The sequence below is a fragment of the Hyla sarda genome, unplaced genomic scaffold, assembly GCF_029499605.1.
Source record: "Hyla sarda isolate aHylSar1 unplaced genomic scaffold, aHylSar1.hap1 scaffold_1373, whole genome shotgun sequence".
NCBI lineage: Eukaryota > Metazoa > Chordata > Amphibia > Anura > Hylidae > Hyla > Hyla sarda.
This window is the reverse complement of record NW_026608002.1, coordinates 27656-51832: the sequence shown is the minus strand read 5'-3', so window position 1 is coordinate 51832 and position 24177 is coordinate 27656. Positions and strand designations below refer to the sequence as shown.

At 43.8% G+C, this 24177-nt stretch overlaps 7 non-coding genes across 7 annotated transcripts; all 7 read left to right on the top strand.

Moving 5' to 3' along the window:
- Positions 1–734: 734 nt before the first annotated feature.
- On the top strand, positions 735–925 carry LOC130306432 (U2 spliceosomal RNA). The gene has a single exon (XR_008855784.1). It is a non-coding gene; the product is annotated as a U2 spliceosomal RNA (small nuclear RNA).
- A 2089-nt stretch (positions 926–3014) lies between these two features.
- On the top strand, positions 3015–3205 carry LOC130306436 (U2 spliceosomal RNA). The gene has a single exon (XR_008855788.1). It is a non-coding gene; the product is annotated as a U2 spliceosomal RNA (small nuclear RNA).
- Positions 3206–5276: 2071 nt separating this feature from the next.
- Positions 5277–5467, top strand: LOC130306458 (U2 spliceosomal RNA). Its single transcript, XR_008855809.1, has one exon. It is a non-coding gene; the product is annotated as a U2 spliceosomal RNA (small nuclear RNA).
- A 2088-nt stretch (positions 5468–7555) lies between these two features.
- Positions 7556–7746, top strand: LOC130306457 (U2 spliceosomal RNA). The gene has a single exon (XR_008855808.1). It is a non-coding gene; the product is annotated as a U2 spliceosomal RNA (small nuclear RNA).
- A 9663-nt stretch (positions 7747–17409) lies between these two features.
- LOC130306435 (U2 spliceosomal RNA) lies at positions 17410–17600 on the top strand. The gene has a single exon (XR_008855787.1). It is a non-coding gene; the product is annotated as a U2 spliceosomal RNA (small nuclear RNA).
- Positions 17601–19674: 2074 nt separating this feature from the next.
- LOC130306456 (U2 spliceosomal RNA) lies at positions 19675–19865 on the top strand. The gene has a single exon (XR_008855807.1). It is a non-coding gene; the product is annotated as a U2 spliceosomal RNA (small nuclear RNA).
- Positions 19866–21944: 2079 nt separating this feature from the next.
- On the top strand, positions 21945–22135 carry LOC130306434 (U2 spliceosomal RNA). The gene has a single exon (XR_008855786.1). It is a non-coding gene; the product is annotated as a U2 spliceosomal RNA (small nuclear RNA).
- The last annotated feature ends 2042 nt before the right edge of the window (positions 22136–24177 follow it).

The following is a 24177-nucleotide window of genomic DNA, read 5'->3' as shown; positions in this document are numbered from 1 at the left end:
TCCTTTGCTGTGTATGTGACTATGGAGCTGTTTGGTGATGTCGTCTATTATGGCCTTCATAGAAGCAACAGGAGATTGTTGCATCCATCTAGAACCCTCAGAACTACAGTGCTATGATGTCACTCACTTCCACAGGCCTTGCAGAGTGTAAACAACAACAACCCAGCTTTGTTGTGTATGTAACCATAGGGATTTGTGATGTCACCTAGAACCTTCACAGCAGCGACAGCTTTATGAGGAGCATCAGCACTGCTCTGCCTGAGCAGAACCATCACCGCCATAGGTTGTCAAATAACCCGGGTTTAACCCACACAGGTAAGTCCAATGGGGTGCAGGCATGTCCTCTATGCTTACAGCTTCCCGTGGGTGTTGGTTTGATACCGTTTGGGGACAGCCAAGGAGGCATCTGCAGGCAACAAAGGTAGGTGTGTGCTTGTGTGTGTGTTTCCTATGCAGATCCTAAGCCCAGTGTCACATGCAAGTAGGAGGAGTAAGAAGGGTTCCTGGCAAATCCGGGTTATGGATTGCATTTAAAAAGGCCCCGTGGGAGTGCAATGGGCCCCTGTCTTGCTGCTTAGCAATAATGGTATGGGTTTAGGTTCTGCTGTGTGTACTGGTGGTTGACTGCCCCCCAGCCCAGAGTGTGCATGGAAAATTGTCTGGCAGCCTCCCTGACAGCAAGCAGTGATAGTGCCCATGAAGGGCACCTTGTTGGGCCCGCCCCTTTCACGGTTATCGCTTCTCGGCCTTTTGGCTAAGATCAAGTGTAGTATCTGTTCTTATCAGTTTAATATCTGATACGTCCCCTATCTGGGGACCATATATTAAATGGATTTTTGAGAACGGGGGCCGATTTCGAAGCTTGCTTCTGTCGCCCTATGCATTGACCCGATATGGCAGTATCTTCGGGTACAGTGCACCACCCCCTTACAGGGTTAAAAAGAAAGATTCCTACTTTCATTGCTACCTGCTTGCTGGCTAGCCAGCTAGCCAGCCCTGTGGGCCTTGCTGCTGCTGCAGCCAAAAAACAAAAGGTGGTGCTGCTGCTGCTTCTGCTGCTTCTGCTTCTGCTTGTGTCTGGCCGCTGTTGGAGCGTCCAGGCACAGGACTTCTGCTGCTGCTGACTAAATGGCCTCCTTAATTGGATCATTTGAGTAGCCAGCACACCTGTGCAGGTAGGGCATGACATGATAGGCAGCTGCCTTGATAGCGGGTGGGTGCTGAATGTTCCTAATTGACAAAATAAGATTAATGCTTATGAAGAAATATAAAATCTCATCCCTTCCCCAATATCGCGCCACACCCCTACCCCTTAATTCCCTGGTTGAACTTGATGGACATATGTCTTTTTTCGACCGTACTAACTATGTAACTATGTAACATAACATGGGGGGGTGGGGGGTCTCCTGGCTGTTCACACAGGTGTGTCATTGCTGTACATTGACCATGCATTGCTTCTGTGGTATTGCAAAGGCAAAGACAAATGCTTCCAGCCATCCATTGCACTAATGGATTGGTCATCAGCTGGCTGTCTATGTCCCGCATCAATATAGACCAAAGTACAGAGGGTTAGGCTATGCTATTGTGCACCTACCTGATGCATCAGAAGGTGCGAGGCCCTTGCTAAATTCTGTGCACAGACTTTGAGATCTATACTTTAGACTGTATCTAAACCTGCTCCAACATGGACTGACATTCTGGCCTACTTTCAGCCGATGCGACTTGTCTGTCGCTGAACAGTCGCTTTTTATGTATTCAGCACCTATGTATAATGTTGTAAAAATGCTCTAGAAGCTAAAGTCGCAGAAATGTCACACATATTTGGCCTGCAACTTTCTGTGCGACAAATTCAGACAGGAAAAATCAGTATAAATCCTTCGAAAATTATCCCCCAGTGTCTCCATCTGCTGGCGGTATTGAATAAGCATTGCTGCACTGATGGGGTATGCATTAGACGAAAAAAAAGAAGAAAAAGAAGAATAATACGCCCAGAAAAGAGGCGAAAAGGAGAAAAACGTAAAAAAACGTGAAAAAAAAGTAAGAGGAAGAGAAGGGAAAAAAAGGTGGAAATGGGTTTAAAAGTGATTTCGGCGGAGAAATATATATATATATATATATATATATATATATATTTATATATACGCGCACACACACACATATATATAAACGTATTCTCCGTTGAGATATTGCAGCCGCTGCTGTGTCCAGGCCCAGGAGCCTTAGCACTGTGCTGTGATGTCACTCAATACCACTGACATCACTAGGTGTAAACAACATCTCTCCTTTGCTGTGTATGTGACTATGGAGCTGTTTGGTGATGTCGTCTATTATGGCCTTCATAGAAGCAACAGGAGATTGTTGCATCCATCTAGAACCCTCAGAACTACAGTGCTATGATGTCACTCACTTCCACAGGCCTTGCAGAGTGTAAACAACAACAACCCAGCTTTGTTGTGTATGTAACCATAGGGATTTGTGATGTCACCTAGAACCTTCACAGCAGCGACAGCTTTATGAGGAGCATCAGCACTGCTCTGCCTGAGCAGAACCATCACCGCCATAGGTTGTCAAATAACCCGGGTTTAACCCACACAGGTAAGTCCAATGGGGTGCAGGCATGTCCTCTATGCTTACAGCTTCCCGTGGGTGTTGGTTTGATACCGTTTGGGGACAGCCAAGGAGGCATCTGCAGGCAACAAAGGTAGGTGTGTGCTTGTGTGTGTGTTTCCTATGCAGATCCTAAGCCCAGTGTCACATGCAAGTAGGAGGAGTAAGAAGGGTTCCTGGCAAATCCGGGTTATGGATTGCATTTAAAAAGGCCCCGTGGGAGTGCAATGGGCCCCTGTCTTGCTGCTTAGCAATAATGGTATGGGTTTAGGTTCTGCTGTGTGTACTGGTGGTTGACTGCCCCCCAGCCCAGAGTGTGCATGGAAAATTGTCTGGCAGCCTCCCTGACAGCAAGCAGTGATAGTGCCCATGAAGGGCACCTTGTTGGGCCCGCCCCTTTCACGGTTATCGCTTCTCGGCCTTTTGGCTAAGATCAAGTGTAGTATCTGTTCTTATCAGTTTAATATCTGATACGTCCCCTATCTGGGGACCATATATTAAATGGATTTTTGAGAACGGGGGCCGATTTCGAAGCTTGCTTCCGTCGCCCTATGCATTGACCCGATATGGCAGTATCTTCGGGTACAGTGCACCACCCCCTTACAGGGTTAAAAAGAAAGATTCCTACTTTCATTGCTACCTGCTTGCTGGCTAGCCAGCTAGCCAGCCCTGTGGGCCTTGCTGCTGCTGCAGCCAAAAAACAAAAGGTGGTGCTGCTGCTGCTTCTGCTGCTTCTGCTTGTGTCTGGCCGCTGTTGGAGCGTCCAGGCACAGGACTTCTGCTGCTGCTGACTAAATGGCCTCCTTAATTGGATCATTTGAGTAGCCAGCACACCTGTGCAGGTAGGGCATGACATGATAGGCAGCTGCCTTGATAGCGGGTGGGTGCTGAATGTTCCTAATTGACAAAATAAGATTAATGCTTATGAAGAAATATAAAATCTCATCCCTTCCCCAATATCGCGCCACACCCCTACCCCTTAATTCCCTGGTTGAACTTGATGGACATATGTCTTTTTTCGACCGTACTAACTATGTAACTATGTAACATAACATGGGGGGGGGTCTCCTGGCTGTTCACACAGGTGTGTCATTGCTGTACATTGACCATGCATTGCTTCTGTGGTATTGCAAAGGCAAAGACAAATGCTTCCAGCCATCCATTGCACTAATGGATTGGTCATCAGCTGGCTGTCTATGTCCCGCATCAATATAGACCAAAGTACAGAGGGTTAGGCTATGCTATTGTGCACCAGAAGGTGCGAGGCCCTTGCTAAATTCTGTGCACAGACTTTGAGATCTATACTTTAGACTGTATCTAAACCTGCTCCAACATGGACTGACATTCTGGCCTACTTTCAGCCGATGCGACTTGTCTGTCGCTGAACAGTCGCTTTTTATGTATTCAGCACCTATGTATAATGTTGTAAAAATGCTCTAGAAGCTAAAGTCGCAGAAATGTCACACATATTTGGCCTGCAACTTTCTGTGCGACAAATTCAGACAGGAAAAATCAGTATAAATCCTTAGAAAATTATCCCCCAGTGTCTCCATCTGCTGGCGGTATTGAATAAGCATTGCTGCACTGATGGGGTATGCATTAGACGAAAAAAAAGAAGAAAAAGAAGAATAATACGCCCAGAAAAGAGGCGAAAAGGAGAAAAACGTAAAAAAACGTGAAAAAAAAGTAAGAGGAAGAGAAGGGAAAAAAAGGTGGAAATGGGTTTAAAAGTGATTTCGGCGGAGAAATATATATATATATATATATATATATATATATATATATATATATATATACGCGCACACACACACATATATATAAACGTATTCTCCGTTGAGATATTGCAGCCGCTGCTGTGTCCAGGCCCAGGAGCCTTAGCACTGTGCTGTGATGTCACTCAATACCACTGACATCACTAGGTGTAAACAACATCTCTCCTTTGCTGTGTATGTGACTATGGAGCTGTTTGGTGATGTCGTCTATTATGGCCTTCATAGAAGCAACAGGAGATTGTTGCATCCATCTAGAACCCTCAGAACTACAGTGCTATGATGTCACTCACTTCCACAGGCCTTGCAGAGTGTAAACAACAACAACCCAGCTTTGTTGTGTATGTAACCATAGGGATTTGTGATGTCACCTAGAACCTTCACAGCAGCGACAGCTTTATGAGGAGCATCAGCACTGCTCTGCCTGAGCAGAACCATCACCGCCATAGGTTGTCAAATAACCCGGGTTTAACCCACACAGGTAAGTCCAATGGGGTGCAGGCATGTCCTCTATGCTTACAGCTTCCCGTGGGTGTTGGTTTGATACCGTTTGGGGACAGCCAAGGAGGCATCTGCAGGCAACAAAGGTAGGTGTGTGCTTGTGTGTGTGTTTCCTATGCAGATCCTAAGCCCAGTGTCACATGCAAGTAGGAGGAGTAAGAAGGGTTCCTGGCAAATCCGGGTTATGGATTGCATTTAAAAAGGCCCCGTGGGAGTGCAATGGGCCCCTGTCTTGCTGCTTAGCAATAATGGTATGGGTTTAGGTTCTGCTGTGTGTACTGGTGGTTGACTGCCCCCCAGCCCAGAGTGTGCATGGAAAATTGTCTGGCAGCCTCCCTGACAGCAAGCAGTGATAGTGCCCATGAAGGGCACCTTGTTGGGCCCGCCCCTTTCACGGTTATCGCTTCTCGGCCTTTTGGCTAAGATCAAGTGTAGTATCTGTTCTTATCAGTTTAATATCTGATACGTCCCCTATCTGGGGACCATATATTAAATGGATTTTTGAGAACGGGGTCCGATTTCGAAGCTTGCTTCCGTCGCCCTATGCATTGACCCGATATGGCAGTATCTTCGGGTACAGTGCACCACCCCCTTACAGGGTTAAAAAGAAAGATTCCTACTTTCATTGCTACCTGCTTGCTGGCTAGCCAGCTAGCCAGCCCTGTGGGCCTTGCTGCTGCTGCAGCCAAAAAACAAAAGGTGGTGCTGCTGCTGCTTCTGCTGCTTCTGCTTCTGCTTGTGTCTGGCCGCTGTTGGAGCGTCCAGGCACAGGACTTCTGCTGCTGCTGACTAAATGGCCTCCTTAATTGGATCATTTGAGTAGCCAGCACACCTGTGCAGGTAGGGCATGACATGATAGGCAGCTGCCTTGATAGCGGGTGGGTGCTGAATGTTCCTAATTGACAAAATAAGATTAATGCTTATGAAGAAATATAAAATCTCATCCCTTCCCCAATATCGCGCCACACCCCTACCCCTTAATTCCCTGGTTGAACTTGATGGACATATGTCTTTTTTCGACCGTACTAACTATGTAACTATGTAACATAACATGGGGGGGGGGGGGGGTCTCCTGGCTGTTCACACAGGTGTGTCATTGCTGTACATTGACCATGCATTGCTTCTGTGGTATTGCAAAGGCAAAGACAAATGCTTCCAGCCATCCATTGCACTAATGGATTGGTCATCAGCTGGCTGTCTATGTCCCGCATCAATATAGACCAAAGTACAGAGGGTTAGGCTATGCTATTGTGCACCTACCTGATGCATCAGAAGGTGCGAGGCCCTTGCTAAATTCTGTGCACAGACTTTGAGATCTATACTTTAGACTGTATCTAAACCTGCTCCAACATGGACTGACATTCTGGCCTACTTTCAGCCGATGCGACTTGTCTGTCGCTGAACAGTCGCTTTTTATGTATTCAGCACCTATGTATAATGTTGTAAAAATGCTCTAGAAGCTAAAGTCGCAGAAATGTCACACATATTTGGCCTGCAACTTTCTGTGCGACAAATTCAGACAGGAAAAATCAGTATAAATCCTTAGAAAATTATCCCCCAGTGTCTCCATCTGCTGGCGGTATTGAATAAGCATTGCTGCACTGATGGGGTATGCATTAGACGAAAAAAAAGAAGAAAAAGAAGAATAATACGCCCAGAAAAGAGGCGAAAAGGAGAAAAACGTAAAAAAACGTGAAAAAAAAGTAAGAGGAAGAGAAGGGAAAAAAAGGTGGAAATGGGTTTAAAAGTGATTTCGGCGGAGAAATATATATATATATATATATATATATATATATATATATATACGCGCACACACACACATATATATAAACGTATTCTCCGTTGAGATATTGCAGCCGCTGCTGTGTCCAGGCCCAGGAGCCTTAGCACTGTGCTGTGATGTCACTCAATACCACTGACATCACTAGGTGTAAACAACATCTCTCCTTTGCTGTGTATGTGACTATGGAGCTGTTTGGTGATGTCGTCTATTATGGCCTTCATAGAAGCAACAGGAGATTGTTGCATCCATCTAGAACCCTCAGAACTACAGTGCTATGATGTCACTCACTTCCACAGGCCTTGCAGAGTGTAAACAACAACAACCCAGCTTTGTTGTGTATGTAACCATAGGGATTTGTGATGTCACCTAGAACCTTCACAGCAGCGACAGCTTTATGAGGAGCATCAGCACTGCTCTGCCTGAGCAGAACCATCACCGCCATAGGTTGTCAAATAACCCGGGTTTAACCCACACAGGTAAGTCCAATGGGGTGCAGGCATGTCCTCTATGCTTACAGCTTCCCGTGGGTGTTGGTTTGATACTGTTTGGGGACAGCCAAGGAGGCATCTGCAGGCAACAAAGGTAGGTGTGTGCTTGTGTGTGTGTTTCCTATGCAGATCCTAAGCCCAGTGTCACATGCAAGTAGGAGGAGTAAGAAGGGTTCCTGGTAAATCCGGGTTATGGATTGCATTTAAAAAGGCCCCGTGGGAGTGCAATGGGCCCCTGTCTTGCTGCTTAGCAATAATGGTATGGGTTTAGGTTCTGCTGTGTGTACTGGTGGTTGACTGCCCCCCAGCCCAGAGTGTGCATGGAAAATTGTCTGGCAGCCTCCCTGACAGCAAGCAGTGATAGTGCCCATGAAGGGCACCTTGTTGGGCCCGCCCCTTTCACGGTTATCGCTTCTCGGCCTTTTGGCTAAGATCAAGTGTAGTATCTGTTCTTATCAGTTTTATATCTGATACGTCCCCTATCTGGGGACCATATATTAAATGGATTTTTGAGAACGGGGGCCGATTTCGAAGCTTGCTTCCGTCGCCCTATGCATTGACCCGATATGGCAGTATCTTCGGGTACAGTGCACCACCCCCTTACAGGGTTAAAAAGAAAGATTCCTACTTTCATTGCTACCTGCTTGCTGGCTAGCCAGCTAGCCAGCCCTGTGGGCCTTGCTGCTGCTGCAGCCAAAAAACAAAAGGTGGTGCTGCTGCTGCTTCTGCTGCTTTTGCTTGTGTCTGGAATACTTGTGAGAAAAAAGACCAATGGATCCAGGCGCTGCTCTATCCAGGTATACACAGGATGCAGGTAAGTGTTCTTAATCAAGCAATTTTATTGAACACAAAACAACAAAAGGATCATGACGCGTTTCATTAATTGCTCCACACGGTTTGTTGTTTATCTCCTTGTGTGTCCATGTGGCCTACAGTACGTGGGTCGTACTACCCAATGCCTCAGGGAGAGGATCAACAAACATCGTAGCAATGCAAATTTAGGGTTCACCTTGCATAGTGTATCTCGGCATCTGCTGACCCACCATCAGTCTGATTTCAGTTGCATGAAACTTCAGGCTATAGAAAATATTGCACTTGATAATTCCCAGAGATTCAGCTTATTGAGAAGGAGAGAGAATTTCTGGATCTTTAAACTCCGTACCCTTGTACCGTCTGGTTTGAATGAGTTGGTGGAGACTGCCTTGTGATATTGCAACATTCAGCGGTTATAACATCTTAATAGCTTTATTTTTCCATTAATTATCATTATTTTTTTTTTTTTTTTAATATTTTTTTTTAATATTTTTTTTTTTTTATTTTTTATTTTTTTTTAAATCTTTTAGATATGGGTATATGATTGTGTAGACATACTGGATGGGGACGCCTTTTGTCTAAGTATTTATCATCACATTTTGTTAGTAGCTGTCACAGCGTTGACTCCTTATTTATACTATTTTATTATTAAGATCCAGACTTAATTTTATTAGTATTTTAATGTACATTTATTTTGTGTATTTATATATATCAATTCATTTTTTATGTAATCATGTACTGTTTATAGGGATCATCGCATTTTTTATTAATTATTTTCTATCAATTAATTTATTCTGGCGTGTTAAATAATTTATTATGTGTGTTCAGAAGGTACATTTTAGTTTGTGGTTGTTGCTGTTAGAAACGCCCGATATGGACATCCTAAGGCGTTTTTTTTTTATTATTATTATTTTTTTAATTTTTTTTAAATTTTTTTTTTTTTTTTTTTTTTTTTTTTTTATTCCCACCCTTTAACATGGGATATTGTGGATTACTTATATCTCTTGCCTTCATTTCATTTATTTATTTTTGTATTTATTTTACCTTTTTCTTCCATAGATGGTGTTGTTCCCTATGTTGTTTACTCACTATGTTGGGCGCTCCGCTGCAAGCCGCGCCCTGTGGACTGTGATTGGTTGTTTTCCGTTCAGAGACGTCTGCTTGGCAACGCGTCCGTGGATACTCCTGTCACTGCTATGCCGGTGCGTGCTGCGAGTGGAGCGCCTTACAATAGACCGATGCCATTGTTTATGTTTATTTTCAGCCACATGGCTATGTTGTTTACCTCGTCAGAGCTCCCGCATGTGTTTGTCACATTGCCGATTCCACCCATGTTATATCACTTAGTACTGTTTATATTGATGTTATATTATCATAATCGAACGCACACCTGTATGTTTTAGACAATAATTATTTTCTGCTGTTTCTACATGTAAATTAAGTTTTTTGTAAGTGGACTGGATGTGACATCACATTCAGCCCACCCCTTCCTGACCTGTACCTCCTCCACCTTGCCATTATATAAAGGGTGCTTGTTGTAGCAGCACCTAGATCATCTGAGGAAGGGGAATTTACCCCGAAACGCGTCATGATCCTTTTGTTGTTTTGTGTTCAATAAAATTGCTTGATTAAGAACACTTACCTGCATCCTGTGTATACCTGGATAGAGCAGCGCCTGCATCCATTGGTCTTTTTTCTCACAAGTATTCCAGTTTCTACAGGGCGTTGACACGCTCCTGTGACCATCAGGCTCGGCAGCTCATCCAACTCTATCTGGTACCCCAATCAAGGGGTGATATGCGCAATTCTTCTACTTTAAGGTGAGCGGCCACCCTGACTTAAGTCCTGGGTGTACATTCAGCATACTTTTTGGTTCCCTCACCTGCCAAGGGTAATACACGAGGCGCTGCCTCCCGGTTGTCTTTTTTGTCTTTATTTCTTCGTAGGTCTTGGCTGTCCAGGAGGACAGACCAATAGGTGCATTTGTGCCCACTACCGGAGCGACTCGTGTAAAATCCATATCTTACACATCTATTTCTGGAGTACACTTCCCTCCAGTGACTGGCATCATGGATCTAAAGGATTCCCGTCTGAACAAAAGATCTACATTCTTCAACTCTATGATCTCCACAGAACCCGTGAGAACGGAAGATCTCCTTTCATCCAATGCATTAACAGGTACGCCTGATGAACTGGCTCGTATGAAATCTCTCTTCTTTGAACTAGAGAAACTTTCCCTTGAGGAAACCCAACATCATTTAGACAGTTCATTTTTAGAGGTATACCTGGCAGAACAGATCATTCCACGTGGACTGAGATTGCGCCCTCTACCTACGTTTGAGGATGATTCCGAGTTCTGTGGATCTTGGGACCATGCACTTAATTTTTGCTCTAACACCATTTTGAAACTTTTGAGAGACAAACGTAACATCTTAGTTGAAAACGTTTCAAATAGGATAGACTCATGTATTTTGTTACTTTCAGCGTATGAACACTTACCAGAGTATGCGTCATGGCTCTCTAGTTTTAAGAGGAAAGTACATAAGTTTGAAGTAGACATTATGCACAAAAAGATAGGCAAACTAAATAGAGATAGGGACGATTATAGGTCCAACAATATCCGTTATTGGTTAAATAACCATACCCATTTAAAACATACAGATAACCAATTATCCTCTGCACAACAATCAGACACCTGCCTGCCTAACACACCGGCATTTTCCAGTCACAAACCCAATTTTACTAGACAGCGCAAAATATCACTTTCCAACCGGAATAAGCAGAATTTGAATACATATCAACATCCACAGACCTTTAAGGCTTCCAATCATCAGGGTAATCAATACCCTAACAAAAGAAAAGCAATAAATCATGTTACTAAGCCGGTTATTCAGTCCAACACTGTCAATAATAAAAATAATGTTCATAACAAAAATAGTAATACTAATATAAACATTTCTTCAATTAGATCTCAACCCATTAATGTTGCGAATAGTCTAGTTAAATCCAATACACAGTCACTTGGCAACCTTTGTGTTACAACTAATCATCCAGTACCTCTAATTCCCGAGGTGATTCATAGTAACCATTTAGCACCTCTAATTCCTGAGGTGATACATAGTACCACTTTAGTATCCACTACTGATAGTGCTTTGCCATCTACAGAACAAGTAGGCTATTGTTCTGTATCCAATAATGTTTCACAGGATTTGTTGGACCTCCTTGAGTTTTTACCAAGCGGGACCAACAATCTTCCCACAGGGAGGTTTGATAACAGCGATAATTCGCTGCTAGAGGACTCCCTTATTACGGTACACCATGTCACACCCAGTACTTCAACTTCAGTCATAGAACACCAGTTTTATACCCCAACAGGACCTAATATCTCCCTTTCAGCCCTCACTATACATGAGGATCCTGATCTAGATGACTCCATCCAAGCCAACACAACAGCTTTTTTAGGGCTTCCTCAAATTGTGAACATTACCCCTCCCAATTTGAAAACACTGGAATCCCAGCCAGTAGAGACGGTACATGTAGCCCCACCATTAGGTCTAAAAAGAAAAGACAGAGGAAAAGAGGGTGCAGAGGAGGAGGTAAGAGACGAAAAGAAAAAGAGAACAAACCATCACAACCAACTACAGAAACGGTAACTACCGTGAACATTTTTAATTTGTCTAAATATATCTTGGATGAGATTGAGTTAGATGTACTTAGAAAAGGCTTATCTTTCTGTCCGACTGATAAGTCCAATAATTTTAATTTATTTATGGATCTTAATAATTTTATTAGGAAGTTAACTATCAAGCGGTTTTTTGCTATGAAGGACACAGAGGGCCCCACCAACTCTGAGTATAACCCCATCACCACTTATGTTGAGACCCTGGATCCACCCCCCATTTGCACTGGGGTTCGCCCTAAATCTACTTTTTTTCCCCTGCAAGCCAGGGGTTGCTTTATTGAGACCTTCTTTGCTTTGGTCAACACTGATCTAGAGGGTCTCTCTAAAGGCAACCAGAAAAAGCCCAGTAATATCAATCAGAAGGAAGCTTTGGCCATCAAACAATTGGCGGACAATGCAAACATTGTTATTAAGTCTGCAGATAAGGGGGGGGGAATTGTTATCATGGACCGGGACAACTATATTAAAGAAGCACTCAGACTACTATCAGACACTAAGTTTTATAGACCCCTTTCTTTTAATCCTACTACTATTTATTTGAAAGAGTTGCATATTTTGGTGATGAAAGGCTATACGGAAGGTGTTCTTACCAAGTCAGAAAAAGATTACCTACTAGTTACAGAACCCGCACTTCCCCTTTTTTACTTTTTACCCAAAATCCACAAGTGTGTCATGAACCCCCCAGGTCGTCCGATAGTGTCAGGGATTAATTCCCTGACCGCGAATTTGTCACACTATGTGGATTTATTACTCCAGAAACATGTGATAGGCTTAAAATCCTTTCTAAAAGACACAGCTCAATTTATTAACAGTGTGGTTGATACAACATGGGAAGACCATTTTCTTTTGGTCACCATGGATGTTTCTTCTTTGTATACGGTGATTGACCATGAATTAGGAGTAAACGCTGTCAAACAGTTTTTATTACGAGATCTTAACATGCCTGATGTCCAGAGAGAGTTTGTATTGGAAAGCCTGATGTTCATTTTAAAACACAATTACTTCGAGTTTCAAAAACAAATCTACTCGCAAGACACGGGTACCGCTATGGGTTCTAAGATGGCGCCCAGTTTTGCGAATCTATTTGTGGGGCTTTTTGAGGAGACGGTCATATATACCCATCCCCTTTTTGTACATTGTCATTTGTTTAAAAGGTATATTGATGATATTTTTTTTATCTGGGATGGTGGTAGTTTGGAGCTCAATAGATTTTTAACGGATCTTAATTTAAATCAATGGGGCCTTAATTTTACGCAGTCTGTTTACAATAACCATGCAGAATTCCTAGATGTGGTAGTCTTTCATGATGAGTCCAAAAAACTGCACACTAAGACGCACTTTAAAGCGGTAGATAGTAATAGTTACTTAGATTTTGGTAGTGCCCATTTTAAAAAATGGCTGACTAATATCCCTTTCGGACAGTTTAAAAGGATCCGTAGAAACTGTACCCTTCAGAGCGACTTTGATAAGCAAAGTAAAACACTAGAAGCAAGATTTGCTGCTAAAAGATATCCAAGGAAACTGGTTAAAGCGTCACTTGATAGAGCCAGACCCCTAACCCAAAAAGAGTGTCTTGTTCCAAAAGATATAACTGAGCATACGGAACAAAAAACTGTACCCGATTGGGCGGGCAACTTTATTACTACTTTTAATCAGGACCATCAGGCCATTAGGAACATTTTTAATACACATTGGCATGTTTTATGTAAGGATCCTTTTTTGAATTCATTACTACCACCTAAGCCTGGCATCACTTTCAGAAGAGGCCGCACTTTAAAGAATATTTTAGCGCCAAGTAGACTAAAGGCACCCAAGAAGGTTTCAGAGACCTTTTTAACCACAGTTGGGACGTTTAAATGTGGACACAACAGATGTAAGTGCTGCGACTCAATTGTGAGTCGCAGTAAAACATTTGTTTCCACTGTCTCCCATGAAAGTTTTAAAACTAAAACATTCATTAATTGCTCCACACGGTTTGTTGTTTATCTCCTTGAGTGTCCATGTGGCCTACAGTACGTGGGTCGTACTACCCAATGCCTCAGGGAGAGGATCAACAAACATCGTAGCAATGCAAATTTAGGGTTCACCTTGCATAGTGTATCTCGGCATCTGCTGACCCACCATCAGTCTGATTTCAGTTGCATGAAACTTCAGGCTATAGAAAATATTGCACTTGATAATTCCCAGAGATTCAGCTTATTGAGAAGGAGAGAGAATTTCTGGATCTTTAAACTCCGTACCCTTGTACCGTCTGGTTTGAATGAGTTGGTGGAGACTGCCTTGTGATATTGCAACATTCAGCGGTTATAACATCTTAATAGCTTTATTTTTCCATTAATTATCATTATTTTATTTTTTTATTTTTTTATATTTTTTTTTTTTTTATTTTTATTTTTTTATTTTTTTAAATCTTTTAGATATGGGTATATGATTGTGTAGACATACTGGATGGGGACGCCTTTTGTCTAAGTATTTATCATCACATTTTGTTAGTAGCTGTCACAGCGTTGACTCCTTATTTATACTATTTTATTATTAAGATCCAGACTTAATTTTATTAGTATTTTAATGTACATTTATTTTGTGTATTTATATATATCAATTCATTTTTTATGTAATCATGTACTGTTTATAGGGATCATCGCATTTTTTATTAATTATTTTCTATCAATTAATTTATTCTGGCGTGTTAAATAATTTATTATGTGTGTTCAGAAGGTACATTTTAGTTTGTGGTTGTTGCTGTTAGAAACGCCCGATATGGACATCCTAAGGCGTTTTTTTTTTTTATTATTATTATTTTTTTAATTTTTTTTTAATTTTTTTTTTTTTTTTTTTTTTATTCCCACCCTTTAACATGGGATATTGTGGATTACTTATATCTCTTGCCTTCATTTCATTTATTTATTTTTGTATTTATTTTACCTTTTTCTTCCATAGATGGTGTTGTTCCCTATGTTGTTTACTCACTATGTTGGGCGCTCCGCTGCAAGCCGCGCCCTGTGGACTGTGATTGGTTGTTTTCCGTTCAGAGACGTCTGCTTGGCAACGCGTCCGTGGATACTCCTGTCACTGCTATGCCGGTGCGTGCTGCGAGTGGAGCGCCTTACAGTAGACCGATGCCATTGTTTATGTTTATTTTCAGCCACATGGCTATGTTGTTTACCTCGTCAGAGCTCCCGCATGTGTTTGTCACATTGCCGATTCCACCCATGTTATATCACTTAGTACTGTTTATATTGCGTTATATTATCATAATCGAACGCACACCTGTATGTTTTAGACAATAATTATTTTCTGCTGTTTCTACATGTAAATTAAGTTTTTTGTAAGTGGACTGGATGTGACATCACATTCAGCCCACCCCTTCCTGACCTGTACCTCCTCCACCTTGCCATTATATAAAGGGTGCTTGTTGTAGCAGCACCTAGATCATCTGAGGAAGGGGAATTTACCCCGAAACGCGTCATGATCCTTTTGTTGTTTTGTGTTCAATAAAATTGCTTGATTAAGAACACTTACCTGCATCCTGTGTATACCTGGATAGAGCAGCGCCTGGATCCATTGGTCTTTTTTCTCACAAGTATTCCAGTTTCTACAGGGCGTTGACACGCTCCTGTGACCATCAGGCTCGGCAGCTCATCCAACTCTATCTGGTACCCCAATCAAGGGGTGATATGCGCAATTCTTCTACTTTAAGGTGAGCGGCCACCCTGACTTAAGTCCTGGGTGTACATTCAGCATACTTTTTGGTTCCCTCACCTGCCAAGGGTAATACACGAGGCGCTGCCTCCCGGTTGTCTTTTTTGTCTTTATTTCTGCTTGTGTCTGGCCGCTGTTGGAGCGTCCAGGCACAGGACTTCTGCTGCTGCTGACTAAATGGCCTCCTTAATTGGATCATTTGAGTAGCCAGCACACCTGTGCAGGTAGGGCATGACATGATAGGCAGCTGCCTTGATAGCGGGTGGGTGCTGAATGTTCCTAATTGACAAAATAAGATTAATGCTTATGAAGAAATATAAAATCTCATCCCTTCCCCAATATCGCGCCACACCCCTACCCCTTAATTCCCTGGTTGAACTTGATGGACATATGTCTTTTTTCGACCGTACTAACTATGTAACTATGTAACATAACATGGGGGGGGGGGGTCTCCTGGCTGTTCACACAGGTGTGTCATTGCTGTACATTGACCATGCATTGCTTCTGTGGTATTGCAAAGGCAAAGACAAATGCTTCCAGCCATCCATTGCACTAATGGATTGGTCATCAGCTGGCTGTCTATGTCCCGCATCAATATAGACCAAAGTACAGAGGGTTAGGCTATGCTATTGTGCACCTACCTGATGCATCAGAAGGTGCGAGGCCCTTGCTAAATTCTGTGCACAGACTTTGAGATCTATACTTTAGACTGTATCTAAACCTGCTCCAACATGGACTGACATTCTGGCCTACTTTCAGCCGATGCGACTTGTCTGTCGCTGAACAGTCGCTTTTTATGTATTCAGCACCTATGTATAATGTTGTAAAAATGCTCTAGAAGCTAAAGTCGCAGAAATGTCACACATATTTGGCCTGCAACTTTCTGTGCGACAAATTCAGACAGGAAAAATCAGTATAAATCCTTAGAAAATTATCCCCCAGTGTCTCCATCTGCTGGCGGTATTGAATAAGCATTGCTGCACTGATGGGGTATGCATTAGACGAAAAAAAAGAAGAAAAAGAAGAATAATACGCCCAGAAAAGAGGCGAAAAGGAGAAAAACGTAAAAAAACGTGAAAAAAAAGTAAGAGGAAGAGAAGGGAAAAAAAGGTGGAAATGGGTTTAAAAGTGATTTCGGCGGAGAATATATATATATATATATATATATATATATATATATATATATATATACGCGCACACACACACATATATATAAACGTATTCTCCGTTGAGATATTGCAGCCGCTGCTGTGTCCAGGCCCAGGAGCCTTAGCACTGTGCTGTGATGTCACTCAATACCACTGACATCACTAGGTGTAAACAACATCTCTCCTTTGCTGTGTATGTGACTATGGAGCTGTTTGGTGATGTCGTCTATTATGGCCTTCATAGAAGCAACAGGAGATTGTTGCATCCATCTAGAACCCTCAGAACTACAGTGCTATGATGTCACTCACTTCCACAGGCCTTGCAGAGTGTAAACAACAACAACCCAGCTTTGTTGTGTATGTAACCATAGGGATTTGTGATGTCACCTAGAACCTTCACAGCAGCGACAGCTTTATGAGGAGCATCAGCACTGCTCTGCCTGAGCAGAACCATCACCGCCATAGGTTGTCAAATAACCCGGGTTTAACCCACACAGGTAAGTCCAATGGGGTGCAGGCATGTCCTCTATGCTTACAGCTTCCCGTGGGTGTTGGTTTGATACCGTTTGGGGACAGCCAAGGAGGCATCTGCAGGCAACAAAGGTAGGTGTGTGCTTGTGTGTGTGTTTCCTATGCAGATCCTAAGCCCAGTGTCACATGCAAGTAGGAGGAGTAAGAAGGGTTCCTGGCAAATCCGGGTTATGGATTGCATTTAAAAAGGCCCCGTGGGAGTGCAATGGGCCCCTGTCTTGCTGCTTAGCAATAATGGTATGGGTTTAGGTTCTGCTGTGTGTACTGGTGGTTGACTGCCCCCCAGCCCAGAGTGTGCATGGAAAATTGTCTGGCAGCCTCCCTGACAGCAAGCAGTGATAGTGCCCATGAAGGGCACCTTGTTGGGCCCGCCCCTTTCACGGTTATCGCTTCTCGGCCTTTTGGCTAAGATCAAGTGTAGTATCTGTTCTTATCAGTTTAATATCTGATACGTCCCCTATCTGGGGACCATATATTAAATGGATTTTTGAGAACGGGGGCCGATTTCGAAGCTTGCTTCCGTCGCCCTATGCATTGACCCGATATGGCAGTATCTTCGGGTACAGTGCACCACCCCCTTACAGGGTTAAAAAGAAAGATTCCTACTTTCATTGCTACCTGCTTGCTGGCTAGCCAGCTAGCCAGCCCTGTGGGCCTTGCTGCTGCTGCAGCCAAAAAACAAAAGGTGCTGCTTCTGCTGCTTCTGCTTCTGCTTGTGTCTGGCCGCTGTTGGAGCGTCCAGGCACAGGACTTCTGCTGCTGCTGACTAAATGGCCTCCTTAATTGGATCATTTGAGTAGCCAGCACACCTGTGCAGGTAGGGCATGACATGATAGGCAGCTGCCTTGATAGCGGGTGGGTGCTGAATGTTCCTAATTGACAAAATAAGATTAATGCTTATGAAGAAATATAAAATCTCATCCCTTCCCCAATATCGCGCCACACCCCTACCCCTTAATTCCCTGGTTGAACATGATGGACATATGTCTTTTTTCGACCGTACTAACTATGTAACTATGTAACATAACATGGGGGGGGGGGGGGGGGGTCTCCTGGCTGTTCACACAGGTGTGTCATTGCTGTACATTGACCATGCATTGCTTCTGTGGTATTGCAAAGGCAAAGACAAATGCTTCCAGCCATCCATTGCACTAATGGATTGGTCATCAGCTGGCTGTCTATGTCCCGCATCAATATAGACCAAAGTACAGAGGGTTAGGCTATGCTATTGTGCACCTACCTGATGCATCAGAAGGTGCGAGGCCCTTGCTAAATTCTGTGCACAGACTTTGAGATCTATACTTTAGACTGTATCTAAACCTGCTCCAACATGGACTGACATTCTGGCCTACTTTCAGCCGATGCGACTTGTCTGTCGCTGAACAGTCGCTTTTTATGTATTCAGCACCTATGTATAATGTTGTAAAAATGCTCTAGAAGCTAAAGTCGCAGAAATGTCACACATATTTGGCCTGCAACTTTCTGTGCGACAAATTCAGACAGGAAAAATCAGTATAAATCCTTAGAAAATTATCCCCCAGTGTCTCCATCTGCTGGCGGTATTGAATAAGCATTGCTGCACTGATGGGGTATGCATTAGACGAAAAAAAAGAAGAAAAAGAAGAATAATACGCCCAGAAAAGAGGCGAAAAGGAGAAAAACGTAAAAAAACGTGAAAAAAAAGTAAGAGGAAGAGAAGGGAAAAAAAGGTGGAAATGGGTTTAAAAGTGATTTCGGCGGAGAAATATATATATATATATATATATATATATATATACGCGCACACACACACATATATATAAACGTATTCTCCGTTGAGATATTGCAGCCGCTGCTGTGTCCAGGCCCAGGAGCCTTAGCACTGTGCTGTGATGTCACTCAATACCACTGACATCACTAGGTGTAAACAACATCTCTCCTTTGCTGTGTATGTGACTATGGAGCTGTTTGGTGATGTCGTCTATTATGGCCTTCATAGAAGCAACAGGAGATTGTTGCATCCATCTAGAACCCTCAGAACTACAGTGCTATGATGTCACTCACTTCCACAGGCCTTGCAGAGTGTAAACAACAACAACCCAGCTTTGTTGTGTATGTAACCATAGGGATTTGTGATGTCACCTAGAACCTTCACAGCAGCGACAGCTTTATGAGGAGCATCAGCACTGCTCTGCCTGAGCAGAACCATCACCGCCATAGGTTGTCAAATAACCCGGGTTTAACCCACACAGGTAAGTCCAATGGGGTGCAGGCATGTCCTCTATGCTTACAGCTTCCCGTGGGTGTTGGTTTGATACCGTTTGGGGACAGCCAAGGAGGCATCTGCAGGCAACAAAGGTAGGTGTGTGCTTGTGTGTGTGTTTCCTATGCAGATCCTAAGCCCAGTGTCACATGCAAGTAGGAGGAGTAAGAAGGGTTCCTGGCAAATCCGGGTTATGGATTGCATTTAAAAAGGCCCCGTGGGAGTGCAATGGGCCCCTGTCTTGCTGCTTAGCAATAATGGTATGGGTTTAGGTTCTGCTGTGTGTACTGGTGGTTGACTGCCCCCCAGCCCAGAGTGTGCATGGAAAATTGTCTGGCAGCCTCCCTGACAGCAAGCAGTGATAGTGCCCATGAAGGGCACCTTGTTGGGCCCGCCCCTTTCACGGTTATCGCTTCTCGGCCTTTTGGCTAAGATCAAGTGTAGTATCTGTTCTTATCAGTTTAATATCTGATACGTCCCCTATCTGGGGACCATATATTAAATGGATTTTTGAGAACGGGGGCCGATTTCGAAGCTTGCTTCCGTCACCCTATGCATTGACCCGATATGGCAGTATCTTCGGGTACAGTGCACCACCCCCTTACAGGGTTAAAAAGAAAGATTCCTACTTTCATTGCTACCTGCTTGCTGGCTAGCCAGCTAGCCAGCCCTGTGGGCCTTGCTGCTGCTGCAGCCAAAAAACAAAAGGTGGTGCTGCTGCTGCTTCTGCTGCTTCTGCTTCTGCTTGTGTCTGGCCGCTGTTGGAGCGTCCAGGCACAGGACTTCTGCTGCTGCTGACTAAATGGCCTCCTTAATTGGATCATTTGAGTAGCCAGCACACCTGTGCAGGTAGGGCATGACATGATAGGCAGCTGCCTTGATAGCGGGTGGGTGCTGAATGTTCCTAATTGACAAAATAAGATTAATGCTTATGAAGAAATATAAAATCTCATCCCTTCCCCAATATCGCGCCACACCCCTACCCCTTAATTCCCTGGTTGAACTTGATGGACATATGTCTTTTTTCGACCGTACTAACTATGTAACTATGTAACATAACATGGGGGGGGGGGGTCTCCTGGCTGTTCACACAGGTGTGTCATTGCTGTACATTGACCATGCATTGCTTCTGTGGTATTGCAAAGGCAAAGACAAATGCTTCCAGCAATCCATTGCACTAATGGATTGGTCATCAGCTGGCTGTCTATGTCCCGCATCAATATAGACCAAAGTACAGAGGGTTAGGCTATGCTATTGTGCACCTACCTGATGCATCAGAAGGTGCGAGGCCCTTGCTAAATTCTGTGCACAGACTTTGAGATCTATACTTTAGACTGTATCTAAACCTGCTCCAACATGGACTGACATTCTGGCCTACTTTCAGCCGATGCGACTTGTCTGTCGCTGAACAGTCGCTTTTTATGTATTCAGCACCTATGTATAATGTTGTAAAAATGCTCTAGAAGCTAAAGTCGCAGAAATGTCACACATATTTGGCCTGCAACTTTCTGTGCGACAAATTCAGACAGGAAAAATCAGTATAAATCCTTAGAAAATTATCCCCCAGTGTCTCCATCTGCTGGCGGTATTGAATAAGCATTGCTGCACTGATGGGGTATGCATTAGACGAAAAAAAAGAAGAAAAAGAAGAATAATACGCCCAGAAAAGAGGCGAAAAGGAGAAAAACGTAAAAAAACGTGAAAAAAAAGTAAGAGGAAGAGAAGGGAAAAAAAGGTGGAAATGGGTTTAAAAGTGATTTCGGCGGAGAAATATATATATATATATATATATATATATATATATACGCGCACACACACACATATATATAAACGTATTCTCCGTTGAGATATTGCAGCCGCTGCTGTGTCCAGGCCCAGGAGCCTTAGCACTGTGCTGTGATGTCACTCAATACCACTGACATCACTAGGTGTAAACAACATCTCTCCTTTGCTGTGTATGTGACTATGGAGCTGTTTGGTGATGTCGTCTATTATGGCCTTCATAGAAGCAACAGGAGATTGTTGCATCCATCTAGAACCCTCAGAACTACAGTGCTATGATGTCACTCACTTCCACAGGCCTTGCAGAGTGTAAACAACAACAACCCAGCTTTGTTGTGTATGTAACCATAGGGATTTGTGATGTCACCTAGAACCTTCACAGCAGCGACAGCTTTATGAGGAGCATCAGCACTGCTCTGCCTGAGCAGAACCATCACCGCCATAGGTTGTCAAATAACCCGGGTTTAACCCACACAGGTAAGTCCAATGGGGTGCAGGCATGTCCTCTATGCTTACAGCTTCCCGTGGGTGTTGGTTTGATACCGTTTGGGGACAGCCAAGGAGGCATCTGCAGGCAACAAAGGTAGGTGTGTGCTTGTGTGTGTGTTTCCTATGCAGATCCTAAGCCCAGTGTCACATGCAAGTAGGAGGAGTAAGAAGGGTTCCTGGCAAATCCGGGTTATGGATTGCATTTAAAAAGGCCCCGTGGGAGTGCAATGGGCCCCTGTCTTGCTGCTTAGCAATAATGGTATGGGTTTAGGTTCTGCTGTGTGTACTGGTGGTTGACTGCCCCCCAGCCCAGAGTGTGCATGGAAAATTGTCTGGCAGCCTCCCTGACAGCAAGCAGTGATAGTGCCCATGAAGGGCACCTTGTTGGGCCCGCCCCTTTCACGGTTATCGCTTCTCGGCCTTTTGGCTAAGATCAAGTGTAGTATCTGTTCTTATCAGTTTAATATCTGATACGTCCCCTATCTGGGGACCATATATTAAATGGATTTTTGAGAACGGGGGCCGATTTCGAAGCTTGCTTCCGTCGCCCTATGCATTGACCCGATATGGCAGTATCTTCGGGTACAGTGCACCACCCCCTTACAGGGTTAAAAAGAAAGATTCCTACTTTCATTGCTACCTGCTTGCTGGCTAGCCAGCTAGCCAGCCCTGTGGGCCTTGCTGCTGCTGCAGCCAAAAAACAAAAGGTGGTGCTGCTGCTGCTTCTGCTGCTTCTGCTTCTGCTTGTGTCTGGCCGCTGTTGGAGCGTCCAGGCACAGGACTTCTGCTGCTGCTGACTAAATGGCCTCCTTAATTGGATCATTTGAGTAGCCAGCACACCTGTGCAGGTAGGGCATGACATGATAGGCAGCTGCCTTGATAGCGGGTGGGTGCTGAATGTTCCTAATTAACAAAATAAGATTAATGCTTATGAAGAAATATAAAATCTCATCCCTTCCCCAATATCGCGCCACACCCCTACCCCTTAATTCCCTGGTTGAACTTGATGGACATATGTCTTTTTTCGACCGTACTAACTATGTAACTATGTAACATAACATGGGGGGGGGGGGGGGTCTCCTGGCTGTTCACACAGGTGTGTCATTGCTGTACATTGACCATGCATTGCTTCTGTGGTATTGCAAAGGCAAAGACAAATGCTTCCAGCCATCCATTGCACTAATGGATTGGTCATCAGCTGGCTGTCTATGTCCCGCATCAATATAGACCAAAGTACAGAGGGTTAGGCTATGCTATTGTGCACCTACCTGATGCATCAGAAGGTGCGAGGCCCTTGCTAAATTCTGTGCACAGACTTTGAGATCTATACTTTAGACTGTATCTAAACCTGCTCCAACATGGACTGACATTCTGGCCTACTTTCAGCCGATGCGACTTGTCTGTCGCTGAACAGTCGCTTTTTATGTATTCAGCACCTATGTATAATGTTGTAAAAATGCTCTAGAAGCTAAAGTCGCAGAAATGTCACACATATTTGGCCTGCAACTTTCTGTGCGACAAATTCAGACAGGAAAAATCAGTATAAATCCTTAGAAAATTATCCCCCAGTGTCTCCATCTGCTGGCGGTATTGAATAAGCATTGCTGCACTGATGGGGTATGCATTAGACGAAAAAAAAGAAGAAAAAGAAGAATAATACGCCCAGAAAAGAGGCGAAAAGGAGAAAAACGTAAAAAAACGTGAAAAAAAAGTAAGAGGAAGAGAAGGGAAAAAAAGGTGGAAATGGGTTTAAAAGTGATTTCGGCGGAGAAATATATATATATATATATATATATATATATATACGCGCACACACACACATATATATAAACGTATTCTCCGTTGAGATATTGCAGCCGCTGCTGTGTCCAGGCCCAGGAGCCTTAGCACTGTGCTGTGATGTCACTCAATACCACTGACATCACTAGGTGTAAACAACATCTCTCCTTTGCTGTGTATGTGACTATGGAGCTGTTTGGTGATGTCGTCTATTATGGCCTTCATAGAAGCAACAGGAGATTGTTGCATCCATCTAGAACCCTCAGAACTACAGTGCTATGATGTCACTCACTTCCACAGGCCTTGCAGAGTGTAAACAACAACAACCCAGCTTTGTTGTGTATGTAACCATAGGGATTTGTGATGTCACCTAGAACCTTCACAGCAGCGACAGCTTTATGAGGAGCATCAGCACTGCTCTGCCTGAGCAGAACCATCACCGCCATAGGTTGTCAAATAACCCGGGTTTAACCCACACAGGTAAGTCCAATGGGGTGCAGGCATGTCCTCTATGCTTACAGCTTCCCGTGGGTGTTGGTTTGATACCGTTTGGGGACAGCCAAGGAGGCATCTGCAGGCAACAAAGGTAGGTGTGTGCTTGTGTGTGTGTTTCCTATGCAGATCCTAAGCCCAGTGTCACATGCAAGTAGGAGGAGTAAGAAGGGTTCCTGGCAAATCCGGGTTATGGATTGCATTTAAAAAGGCCCAGTGGGAGTGCAATGGGCCCCTGTCTTGCTGCTTAGCAATAATGGTATGGGTTTAGGTTCTGCTGTGTGTACTGGTGGTTGACTGCCCCCCAGCCCAGAGTGTGCATGGAAAATTGTCTGGCAGCCTCCCTGACAGCAAGCAGTGATAGTGCCC